The sequence below is a fragment of the Lissotriton helveticus genome, chromosome 1_2 (genome assembly GCF_964261635.1).
Source record: "Lissotriton helveticus chromosome 1_2, aLisHel1.1, whole genome shotgun sequence".
NCBI lineage: Eukaryota > Metazoa > Chordata > Amphibia > Caudata > Salamandridae > Lissotriton > Lissotriton helveticus.
This window is the reverse complement of record NC_136058.1, coordinates 336587852-336597476: the sequence shown is the minus strand read 5'-3', so window position 1 is coordinate 336597476 and position 9625 is coordinate 336587852. Positions and strand designations below refer to the sequence as shown.

The 9625-nt window shown below is 40.0% G+C and overlaps 16 non-coding genes across 16 annotated transcripts; all 16 read left to right on the top strand.

The window, feature by feature from the left end:
• Positions 1-106: 106 nt before the first annotated feature.
• On the top strand, positions 107-179 carry TRNAK-CUU (transfer RNA lysine (anticodon CUU)). The gene has a single exon. It is a non-coding gene; the product is annotated as a tRNA-Lys (tRNA).
• Positions 180-791: 612 nt separating this feature from the next.
• On the top strand, positions 792-864 carry TRNAK-CUU (transfer RNA lysine (anticodon CUU)). The gene has a single exon. It is a non-coding gene; the product is annotated as a tRNA-Lys (tRNA).
• A 612-nt stretch (positions 865-1476) lies between these two features.
• Positions 1477-1549, top strand: TRNAK-CUU (transfer RNA lysine (anticodon CUU)). Its single transcript has one exon. It is a non-coding gene; the product is annotated as a tRNA-Lys (tRNA).
• A 344-nt stretch (positions 1550-1893) lies between these two features.
• On the top strand, positions 1894-1966 carry TRNAA-AGC (transfer RNA alanine (anticodon AGC)). The gene has a single exon. It is a non-coding gene; the product is annotated as a tRNA-Ala (tRNA).
• Positions 1967-2318: 352 nt separating this feature from the next.
• On the top strand, positions 2319-2391 carry TRNAK-CUU (transfer RNA lysine (anticodon CUU)). Its single transcript has one exon. It is a non-coding gene; the product is annotated as a tRNA-Lys (tRNA).
• Positions 2392-3003: 612 nt separating this feature from the next.
• TRNAK-CUU (transfer RNA lysine (anticodon CUU)) lies at positions 3004-3076 on the top strand. Its single transcript has one exon. It is a non-coding gene; the product is annotated as a tRNA-Lys (tRNA).
• Positions 3077-3701: 625 nt separating this feature from the next.
• Positions 3702-3774, top strand: TRNAK-CUU (transfer RNA lysine (anticodon CUU)). The gene has a single exon. It is a non-coding gene; the product is annotated as a tRNA-Lys (tRNA).
• A 612-nt stretch (positions 3775-4386) lies between these two features.
• TRNAK-CUU (transfer RNA lysine (anticodon CUU)) lies at positions 4387-4459 on the top strand. The gene has a single exon. It is a non-coding gene; the product is annotated as a tRNA-Lys (tRNA).
• A 344-nt stretch (positions 4460-4803) lies between these two features.
• Positions 4804-4876, top strand: TRNAA-AGC (transfer RNA alanine (anticodon AGC)). The gene has a single exon. It is a non-coding gene; the product is annotated as a tRNA-Ala (tRNA).
• Positions 4877-5228: 352 nt separating this feature from the next.
• On the top strand, positions 5229-5301 carry TRNAK-CUU (transfer RNA lysine (anticodon CUU)). The gene has a single exon. It is a non-coding gene; the product is annotated as a tRNA-Lys (tRNA).
• Positions 5302-5913: 612 nt separating this feature from the next.
• Positions 5914-5986, top strand: TRNAK-CUU (transfer RNA lysine (anticodon CUU)). The gene has a single exon. It is a non-coding gene; the product is annotated as a tRNA-Lys (tRNA).
• Positions 5987-6611: 625 nt separating this feature from the next.
• Positions 6612-6684, top strand: TRNAK-CUU (transfer RNA lysine (anticodon CUU)). Its single transcript has one exon. It is a non-coding gene; the product is annotated as a tRNA-Lys (tRNA).
• Positions 6685-7028: 344 nt separating this feature from the next.
• On the top strand, positions 7029-7101 carry TRNAA-AGC (transfer RNA alanine (anticodon AGC)). Its single transcript has one exon. It is a non-coding gene; the product is annotated as a tRNA-Ala (tRNA).
• Positions 7102-7453: 352 nt separating this feature from the next.
• TRNAK-CUU (transfer RNA lysine (anticodon CUU)) lies at positions 7454-7526 on the top strand. Its single transcript has one exon. It is a non-coding gene; the product is annotated as a tRNA-Lys (tRNA).
• Positions 7527-8138: 612 nt separating this feature from the next.
• On the top strand, positions 8139-8211 carry TRNAK-CUU (transfer RNA lysine (anticodon CUU)). Its single transcript has one exon. It is a non-coding gene; the product is annotated as a tRNA-Lys (tRNA).
• Positions 8212-8555: 344 nt separating this feature from the next.
• Positions 8556-8628, top strand: TRNAA-AGC (transfer RNA alanine (anticodon AGC)). The gene has a single exon. It is a non-coding gene; the product is annotated as a tRNA-Ala (tRNA).
• The last annotated feature ends 997 nt before the right edge of the window (positions 8629-9625 follow it).

Genomic DNA, 9625 nt, shown 5'->3' with positions numbered 1-9625 from the left:
GGGATCTATAAATGATAAGTTCCTTGAAAAACAAGAGTTGAGGAATATCCAGGAACTGGTTTTCTTAATGAAAAACGATCAGTTTGCATTCTACTTTAAAGAGGGAGCCCGGCTAGCTCAGTCGGTAGAGCATGAGACTCTTAATCTCAGGGTCGTGGGTTCGAGCCCCTCGTTGGGCGAAAACGAGTAATTTTTGCAGGATTATTGCATTGGATCTCATAATATGGCAATTAATCTTGCATTAGACATGCAATAACTCCCAAAAATTGTATATCTTTGGTTTCCCATTGGTGGGAAATGTAACTTCAAGATTAGGTAGGGCATTAGTCAGCGATATTACTCCTATTCAAGTACTAAACAGGCCAACCTGAACTGTAAAACATCCCCTAAGTGGAGGTAAGGCATCAGTTAGGAGTGAACTGAACACTCATGTAATGGGCAATTTGACGTCAAATAAAGTGTCGTAGGCATTAACATTACTTTTGAAATGTTATTCTGAGGGAGCACACAGGGGAATTAGCTCAAATGGTACAGCGCTCGCTTAGCATGCGAGAGGTAGCGGGATTGATGCCCGCATTCTCCATTCTAAAATGTACATACATTTTATGTTTAACTTGTCATTGCCAAGCTTGTTGCATAGTAAGAACAGATAAATCACAGATGGCTTTCATATATGGTCCACTGAGGGATCTATAAATGATAAGTTCCTTGAAAAACAAGAGTTGAGGAATATCCCGGAACTGGTTTTCTTAATGAAAAACGATCAGTTTGCATACTACTTCAAAGAGGGAGCCCGGCTAGCTCAGTCGGTAGAGCATGAGACTCTTAATCTCAGGGTCGTGGGTTTGAGCCCCACGTTGGGCGAAAACGAGTAATTTTTGCAGGATTATTGCATTGGATCTCATAATATGGCAATTAATCTTGCATTAGACATGCAATAACTCCCAAAAATTGTATATCTTTGGTTTCCCATTGGTGGGAAATGTAACTTCAAGATTAGGTAGGGCATTAGTCAGCGATATTACTCCTATTCAAGTACTAAACAGGCCAACCTGAACTGTAAAACATCCCCTAAGTGGAGGTAAGGCATCAGTTAGGAGTGAACTGAACACTCATGTAATGGGCAATTTGACGTCAAATAAAGTGTCGTAGGCATTAACATTACTTTTGAAATGTTATTCTGAGGGAGCACACAGGGGAATTAGCTCAAATGGTACAGCGCTCGCTTAGCATGCGAGAGGTAGCGGGATTGATGCCCGCATTCTCCATTCTAAAATGTACATACATTTTATTTTTAACTTGTCATTGCCAAGCTTGTTGCATAGTAAGAACAGATAAATCACAGATGGCTTTCATATATGGTCCACTGAGGGATCTATAAATGATAAGTTCCTTGAAAAACAAGAGTTGAGGAATATCCCGGAACTGGTTTTCTTAATGAAAAACGATCAGTTTGCATACTACTTCAAAGAGGGAGCCCGGCTAGCTCAGTCGGTAGAGCATGAGACTCTTAATCTCAGGGTCGTGGGTTTGAGCCCCACGTTGGGCGAAAACGAGTAATTTTTGCAGGATTATTGCATTGGATCTCATAATATGGCAATTAATCTTGCATTAGACATGCAATAACTCCCAAAAATTGTATATCTTTGGTTTCCCATTGGTGGGAAATGTAACTTCAAGATTAGGTAGGGCATTAGTCTAGATTAACATACAGCGATATTACTCCTATTCAAGTACTAAACAGGCCAACCTGAACTGTAAAACATCCCCTAAGTGGAGGTAAGGCATCAGTTAGGAGTGAACTGAACACTCATGTAATGGGCAATTTGACGTCAAATAAAGTGTGGAAGGCATTAACATTACTTTTGAAATGTTATTCTGAGGGAGCACACAGGGGAATTAGCTCAAATGGTAGAGCGCTCGCTTAGCATGCGAGAGGTAGCGGGATCGATGCCCGCATTCTCCATTCTAAAATGTACATACATTTTATTTTTAACTTGTCATTGCCAAGCTTGTTGCATAGTAAGAACAGATAAATCACAGATGGCTTTCATATATGGTCACATCATAACAACTAAAGGGGTTTTATCAAAAGGGTTTAGGTATTCGTTAGCTTGTGAGAGCAATTTGAGTTCTTATGCAATCTCACAATGACATTTCCACAACTTCCATTTCAATTTTGTCTCCTTTTACTTGACACTCTGTCCACTGAGGGATCTATAAATGATAAGTTCCTTGAAAAACAAGAGTTGAGGAATATCCAGGAACTGGTTTTCTTAATGAAAAACGATCAGTTTGCATTCTACTTTAAAGAGGGAGCCCGGCTAGCTCAGTCGGTAGAGCATGCGACTCTTAATCTCAGGGTCGTGGGTTCGAGCCCCACGTTGGGCGAAAAAGAGTGATTTTTGCAGGATTATTGCATTGGATCTCATAATATGGCAATTTATCTTGCATTAGACATGCAATAACTCCCAAAAATTGTATATCTTTGGTTTCCCATTGGTGGGAAATGTAACTTCAAGATTAGGTAGGGCATTAGTCAGCGATATTACTCCTATTCAAGTACTAAACAGGCCAACCTGAACTGTAAAACATCCCCTAAGTGGAGGTAAGGCATCAGTTAGGAGTGAACTGAACACTCATATAATGGGCAATTTGACGTCAAATAAAGTGTCGTAGGCATTAACATTACTTTTGAAATGTTATTCTGAGGGAGCACACAGGGGAATTAGCTCAAATGGTACAGCGCTCGCTTAGCATGCGAGAGGTAGCGGGATTGATGCCCGCATTCTCCATTCTAAAATGTACATACATTTTATTTTTAACTTGTCATTGCCAAGCTTGTTGCATAGTAAGAACAGATAAATCACAGATGGCTTTCATATATGGTCCACTGAGGGATCTATAAATGATAAGTTCCTTGAAAAACAAGAGTTGAGGAATATCCAGGAACTGGTTTTCTTAATGAAAAACGATCAGTTTGCATACTACTTTAAAGAGGGAGCCCGGCTAGCTCAGTCGGTAGAGCATGAGACTCTTAATCTCAGGGTCGTGGGTTCGAGCCCCACGTTGGGCGAAAACGAGTAATTTTTGCAGGATTATTGCATTGGATCTCTTAATATGGCAATTAATCTTGCATTAGACATGCAATAACTCCCAAAAATTGTATATCTTTGGTTTCCCATTGGTGGGAAATGTAACTTCAAGATTAGGTAGGGCATTAGTCTAGATTAACATACAGCGATATTACTCCTATTCAAGTACTAAACAGGCCAACCTGAACTGTAAAACATCCCCTAAGTGGAGGTAAGGCATCAGTTAGGAGTGAACTGAACACTCATGTAATGGGCAATTTGACGTCAAATAAAGTGTGGAAGGCATTAACATTACTTTTGAAATGTTATTCTGAGGGAGCACACAGGGGAATTAGCTCAAATGGTAGAGCGCTCGCTTAGCATGCGAGAGGTAGCGGGATTGATGCCCGCATTCTCCATTCTAAAATGTACATACATTTTATTTTTAACTTGTCATTGCCAAGCTTGTTGCATAGTAAGAACAGATAAATCACAGATGGCTTTCATATATGGTCCACTGAGGGATCTATAAATGATAAGTTCCTTGAAAAACAAGAGTTGAGGAATATCCCGGAACTGGTTTTCTTAATGAAAAACGATCAGTTTGCATACTACTTTAAAGAGGGAGCCCGGCGAGCTCAGTCGGTAGAGCATGAGACTCTTAATCTCAGGGTCGTGGGTTCGAGCCCCACGTTGGGCGAAAACGAGTAATTTTTGCAGGATTATTGCATTGGATCGCATAATATGGCAATTAATCTTGCATTAGACATGCAATAACTCCCAAAAATTGTATATCTTTGGTTTCCCATTGGTGGGAAATGTAACTTCAAGATTAGGTAGGGCATTAGTCAGCGATATTACTCCTATTCAAGTACTAAACAGGCCAACCTGAACTGTAAAACATCCCCTAAGTGGAGGTAAGGCATCAGTTAGGAGTGAACTGAACACTCATGTAATGGGCAATTTGACGTCAAATAAAGTGTCGTAGGCATTAACATTACTTTTGAAATGTTATTCTGAGGGAGCACACAGGGGAATTAGCTCAAATGGTACAGCGCTCGCTTAGCATGCGAGAGGTAGCGGGATTGATGCCCGCATTCTCCATTCTAAAATGTACATACATTTTATTTTTAACTTGTCATTGCCAAGCTTGTTGCATAGTAAGAACAGATAAATCACAGATGGCTTTCATATATGGTCCACTGAGGGATCTATAAATGATAAGTTCCTTGAAAAACAAGAGTTGAGGAATATCCCGGAACTGGTTTTCTTAATGAAAAACGATCAGTTTGCATACTACTTCAAAGAGGGAGCCCGGCTAGCTCAGTCGGTAGAGCATGAGACTCTTAATCTCAGGGTCGTGGGTTTGAGCCCCACGTTGGGCGAAAACGAGTAATTTTTGCAGGATTATTGCATTGGATCTCATAATATGGCAATTAATCTTGCATTAGACATGCAATAACTCCCAAAAATTGTATATCTTTGGTTTCCCATTGGTGGGAAATGTAACTTCAAGATTAGGTAGGGCATTAGTCTAGATTAACATACAGCGATATTACTCCTATTCAAGTACTAAACAGGCCAACCTGAACTGTAAAACATCCCCTAAGTGGAGGTAAGGCATCAGTTAGGAGTGAACTGAACACTCATGTAATGGGCAATTTGACGTCAAATAAAGTGTGGAAGGCATTAACATTACTTTTGAAATGTTATTCTGAGGGAGCACACAGGGGAATTAGCTCAAATGGTAGAGCGCTCGCTTAGCATGCGAGAGGTAGCGGGATCGATGCCCGCATTCTCCATTCTAAAATGTACATACATTTTATTTTTAACTTGTCATTGCCAAGCTTGTTGCATAGTAAGAACAGATAAATCACAGATGGCTTTCATATATGGTCACATCATAACAACTAAAGGGGTTTTATCAAAAGGGTTTAGGTATTCGTTAGCTTGTGAGAGCAATTTGAGTTCTTATGCAATCTCACAATGACATTTCCACAACTTCCATTTCAATTTTGTCTCCTTTTACTTGACACTCTGTCCACTGAGGGATCTATAAATGATAAGTTCCTTGAAAAACAAGAGTTGAGGAATATCCAGGAACTGGTTTTCTTAATGAAAAACGATCAGTTTGCATTCTACTTTAAAGAGGGAGCCCGGCTAGCTCAGTCGGTAGAGCATGCGACTCTTAATCTCAGGGTCGTGGGTTCGAGCCCCACGTTGGGCGAAAAAGAGTAATTTTTGCAGGATTATTGCATTGGATCTCATAATATGGCAATTAATCTTGCATTAGACATGCAATAACTCCCAAAAATTGTATATCTTTGGTTTCCCATTGGTGGGAAATGTAACTTCAAGATTAGGTAGGGCATTAGTCAGCGATATTACTCCTATTCAAGTACTAAACAGGCCAACCTGAACTGTAAAACATCCCCTAAGTGGAGGTAAGGCATCAGTTAGGAGTGAACTGAACACTCATATAATGGGCAATTTGACGTCAAATAAAGTGTCGTAGGCATTAACATTACTTTTGAAATGTTATTCTGAGGGAGCACACAGGGGAATTAGCTCAAATGGTACAGCGCTCGCTTAGCATGCGAGAGGTAGCGGGATTGATGCCCGCATTCTCCATTCTAAAATGTACATACATTTTATTTTTAACTTGTCATTGCCAAGCTTGTTGCATAGTAAGAACAGATAAATCACAGATGGCTTTCATATATGGTCCACTGAGGGATCTATAAATGATAAGTTCCTTGAAAAACAAGAGTTGAGGAATATCCAGGAACTGGTTTTCTTAATGAAAAACAATCAGTTTGCATACTACTTTAAAGAGGGAGCCCGGCTAGCTCAGTCGGTAGAGCATGAGACTCTTAATCTCAGGGTCGTGGGTTCGAGCCCCACGTTGGGCGAAAACGAGTAATTTTTGCAGGATTATTGCATTGGATCTCTTAATATGGCAATTAATCTTGCATTAGACATGCAATAACTCCCAAAAATTGTATATCTTTGGTTTCCCATTGGTGGGAAATGTAACTTCAAGATTAGGTAGGGCATTAGTCTAGATTAACATACAGCGATATTACTCCTATTCAAGTACTAAACAGGCCAACCTGAACTGTAAAACATCCCCTAAGTGGAGGTAAGGCATCAGTTAGGAGTGAACTGAACACTCATGTAATGGGCAATTTGACGTCAAATAAAGTGTGGAAGGCATTAACATTACTTTTGAAATGTTATTCTGAGGGAGCACACAGGGGAATTAGCTCAAATGGTAGAGCGCTCGCTTAGCATGCGAGAGGTAGCGGGATTGATGCCCGCATTCTCCATTCTAAAATGTACATACATTTTATTTTTAACTTGTCATTGCCAAGCTTGTTGCATAGTAAGAACAGATAAATCACAGATGGCTTTCATATATGGTCCACTGAGGGATCTATAAATGATAAGTTCCTTGAAAAACAAGAGTTGAGGAATATCCCGGAACTGGTTTTCTTAATGAAAAACGATCAGTTTGCATACTACTTTAAAGAGGGAGCCCGGCGAGCTCAGTCGGTAGAGCATGAGACTCTTAATCTCAGGGTCGTGGGTTCGAGCCCCACGTTGGGCGAAAACGAGTAATTTTTGCAGGATTATTGCATTGGATCGCATAATATGGCAATTAATCTTGCATTAGACATGCAATAACTCCCAAAAATTGTATATCTTTGGTTTCCCATTGGTGGGAAATGTAACTTCAAGATTAGGTAGGGCATTAGTCTAGATTAACATACTGCGATATTACTCCTATTCAAGAACTAAACAGGCCAACCTGAACTGTAAAACATCCCCTAAGTGGAGGTAAGGCATCAGTTAGGAGTGAACTGAACACTCATGTAATGGGCAATTTGACGTCAAATAAAGTGTGGAAGGCATTAACATTACTTTTGAAATGTTATTCTGAGGGAGCACACAGGGGAATTAGCTCAAATGGTAGAGCGCTCGCTTAGCATGCGAGAGGTAGCGGGATCGATGCCCGCATTCTCCATTCTAAAATGTACATACATTTTATTTTTAACTTGTCATTGCCAAGCTTGTTGCATAGTAAGAACAGATAAATCACAGATGGCTTTCATATATGGTCACATCATAACAACTAAAGGGGTTTTATCAAAAGGGTTTAGGTATTCGTTAGCTTGTGAGAGCAATTTGAGTTCTTATGCAATCTCACAATGACATTTCCACAACTTCCATTTCAATTTTGTCTCCTTTTACTTGACACTCTGTCCACTGAGGGATCTATAAATGATAAGTTCCTTGAAAAACAAGAGTTGAGGAATATCCAGGAACTGGTTTTCTTAATGAAAAACGATCAGTTTGCATTCTACTTTAAAGAGGGAGCCCGGCTAGCTCAGTCGGTAGAGCATGCGACTCTTAATCTCAGGGTCGTGGGTTCGAGCCCCACGTTGGGCGAAAACGAGTAATTTTTGCAGGATTATTGCATTGGATCTCATAATATGGCAATTAATCTTGCATTAGACATGCAATAACTCCCAAAAATTGTATATCTTTGGTTTCCCATTGGTGGGAAATGTAACTTCAAGATTAGGTAGGGCATTAGTCAGCGATATTACTCCTATTCAAGTACTAAACAGGCCAACCTGAACTGTAAAACATCCCCTAAGTGGAGGTAAGGCATCAGTTAGGAGTGAACTGAACACTCATGTAATGGGCAATTTGACGTCAAATAAAGTGTCGTAGGCATTAACATTACTTTTGAAATGTTATTCTGAGGGAGCACACAGGGGAATTAGCTCAAATGGTAGAGCGCTCGCTTAGCATGCGAGAGGTAGCGGGATTGATGCCCGCATTCTCCATTCTAAAATGTACATACATTTTATTTTTAACTTGTCATTGCCAAGCTTGTTGCATAGTAAGAACAGATAAATCACAGATGGCTTTCATATATGGTCCACTGAGGGATCTATAAATGATAAGTTCCTTGAAAAACAAGAGTTGAGGAATATCCCGGAACTGGTTTTCTTAATAAAAAACGATCAGTTTGCATACTACTTCAAAGAGGGAGCCCGGCTAGCTCAGTCGGTAGAGCATGAGACTCTTAATCTCAGGGTCGTGGGTTTGAGCCCCACGTTGGGCGAACACGAGTAATTTTTGCAGGATTATTGCATTGGATCTCATAATATGGCAATTAATCTTGCATTAGACATGCAATAACTCCCAACAATTGTATATCTTTGGTTTCCCATTGGTGGGAAATGTAACTTCAAGATTAGGTAGGGCATTAGTCTAGATTAACATACAGCGATATTACTCCTATTCAAGTACTAAACAGGCCAACCTGAACTGTAAAACATCCCCTAAGTGGAGGTAAGGCATCAGTTAGGAGTGAACTGAACACTCATGTAATGGGCAATTTGACGTCAAATAAAGTGTGGAAGGCATTAACATTACTTTTGAAATGTTATTCTGAGGGAGCACACAGGGGAATTAGCTCAAATGGTAGAGCGCTTGCTTAGCATGCAAGAGGTAGCGGGATCGATGCCCGCATTCTCCATTCTAAAATGTACATACATTTTATTTTTAACTTGTCATTGCCAAGCTTGTTGCATAGTAAGAACAGATAAATCACAGATGGCTTTCATATATGGTCACATCATAACAACTAAAGGGGTTTTATCAAAAGGGTTTAGGTATTCGTTAGCTTGTGAGAGCAATTTGAGTTCTTATGCAATCTCACAATGACATTTCCACAACTTCCATTTCAATTTTGTCTCCTTTTACTTGACACTCTGTCCACTGAGGGATCTATAAATGATAAGTTCCTTGAAAAACAAGAGTTGAGGAATATCCAGGAACTGGTTTTCTTAATGAAAAACGATCAGTTTGCATTCTACTTTAAAGAGGGAGCCCGGCTAGCTCAGTCGGTAGAGCATGCGACTCTTAATCTCAGGGTCGTGGGTTCGAGCCCCACATTGGGCGAAAACGAGTAATTTTTGCAGGATTATTGCATTGGATCGCATAATATGGCAATTAATCTTGCATTAGACATGCAATAACTCCCAAAAATTGTATATCTTTGGTTTCCCATTGGTGGGAAATGTAACTTCAAGATTAGGTAGGGCATTAGTCTAGATTAACATACAGCGATATTACTCCTATTCAAGTACTAAACAGGCCAACCTGAACTGTAAAACATCCCCTAAGTGGAGGTAAGGCATCAGTTAGGAGTGAACTGAACACTCATGTAATGGGCAATTTGACGTCAAATAAAGTGTGGAAGGCATTAACATTACTTTTGAAATGTTATTCTGAGGGAGCACACAGGGGAATTAGCTCAAATGGTAGAGCGCTCGCTTAGCATGCGAGAGGTAGCGGGATTGATGCCCGCATTCTCCATTCTAAAATGTACATACATTTTATTTTTAACTTGTCATTGCCAAGCTTGTTGCATAGTAAGAACAGATAAATCACAGATGGCTTTCATATATGGTCCACTGAGGGATCTATAAATGATAAGTTCCTTGAAAAACAAGAGTTGAGGAATATCCCGG